Genomic DNA, 1,693 nt, shown 5'->3' with positions numbered 1-1,693 from the left:
GCCCGCGGCCCTGGGCCAGGACTCCGGTGCGTCCCCTCTGCGGATGGGGAGCCCCGGTGAGGGGGCCACGTTCCTCCCTGGAGCCCTCCTGCAGCGGGAGCACGTGGCCTTGGGAGGCGCCGGCTGCCGGTCTGGGAGCCGGAGTTTTGGGGCTGTGGGGTCTCCCCCGGCCCGCGGCCCTGGGCCAGGACTCCGGTGCGTCCCCTCTGCGGATGGGGAGCCCCGGTGAGGGGGCCACGTTCCTCCCTGGAGCCCTCCTGCAGCCTGGCCCCGGGCTTCCCCCAGCACGGCTCCCTCAGGGGGTCTTCAGCAGGGAGCGAGCATCCCGAGCACGCCTCTAAGTCCCCCCAAACTTTTCCCTGCCTCCCGCTCACCTCAGCCCATTCGGGAGGCGCTTTGCCAGGGCTGGGGAGAGGCCGGAGGGTCCCCTGGGCAGGGGCCCGGGGCTTCCTCTCTGGGTCAAGCCTCCTGTTGCTCGGGCCCCGCGGGCCTGCATCTTCGGGCCTTGCCCTCCTTCGAGTGCCTGGGACTCCGTGGGGTCTTTCACAGCGAGGTGGGGGGTCGTGCGCATTCCATCATTCCGTCAGTGCCTCCCTCCCCGGGACTCGCGAGACCCCTCCCTGCCTGTGACCCTCTCGGCAGGTGCCCATTGCCTTTCCCACCTGCCGCCTGCGCTGCAGGAGGGAGCTGGGGTCTCTCCCGCTCCGGCCTGACCCCCATGCCCGTGACCCCGAGTGCCCAGAACACTCTGGTTCCCTCGAGCGTGGCTTCTGCTGCCTTTGGACGTCTTGTGGTCTCGCCGGCCAGCCTTGTGACCTTGGGGACGGTGGGAGCCCCCTACACCCCGTCTGTGAGATGGGTGGTCAGTCTGCATCAGCAGCTCTGGGCCTCCCCTGTCCTCTCACAGGGGCGGTGGGCCTGTACCCCATCCAGCGGCAGCCCCCTCCCACAGCCTCATGCAGCTTTGCCAGGTCCCTGTGTGGACACAGGTGAGCTGAGCCCACCCCACGCCTGAAGCAGCCTGGGTGCGGGGTCCCTTGAGGGCCCTCCCTCAAGGGGCCTGTTTCTTCCTGTTCTTTCTCCCCACCTGGAGACCCCCCTTCCAGCCTGACATGAGGGCCCAGTTTCTCATCCTGGAAGAGAGGATGCCTACTGCCTGGGCTCCAGCCGGGCCCACTGCGCATGGTTTTGGGATTGGTCCCAAGAAGAGCTCTCCCTGCCCCCACCCAGGCTGGGGTTGGGGAGTGGTGGCGGCTTTGGGCTCTAGGGCTGGGGACACCCCGACCCCGACTCCTGCCTTCCCAGTGGCTACATTGCTCGGCCTTCAGGCCCGCCTGCTTGTGAACTTGGTGCCAGCCTGGCTGTCCCCCCACCGTCCCGTGTCTCGGTTTCCCCATGGTGTGGGTGAGGACCTCGTCTCTCGGTTGTCCTTCTGTGCCCTGTGGCGGCTGTGCTGTGGCTGACAAAAGCCAGGACCCTGCCTTGTCCCGTCCCAGAGGTGCAGCTCCCCTGGGCCCTGCGCAGGCTTGGGAGGAGCCCTGTGTGGGGCTGCACCGCCCTCCCCGAACCCTCTGTCCCCCTGTGCCTGCAGGCCCATCCCGGGGCCTCACTGACCCACACGCTCCAGTGCTGTGAGGCTGGGTGGCCTGGACCCCTGGGCTGTGGCGGAGGTGCCCACCATGCCTGGCAGAGA

Source organism: Colobus angolensis, unplaced genomic scaffold (assembly GCF_000951035.1).
Source record: "Colobus angolensis palliatus isolate OR3802 unplaced genomic scaffold, Cang.pa_1.0 Scaffold32, whole genome shotgun sequence".
In the NCBI taxonomy this organism is placed as follows: Eukaryota; Metazoa; Chordata; class Mammalia; order Primates; family Cercopithecidae; genus Colobus; species Colobus angolensis.
Note: the sequence above shows the minus strand (reverse complement) of the source record.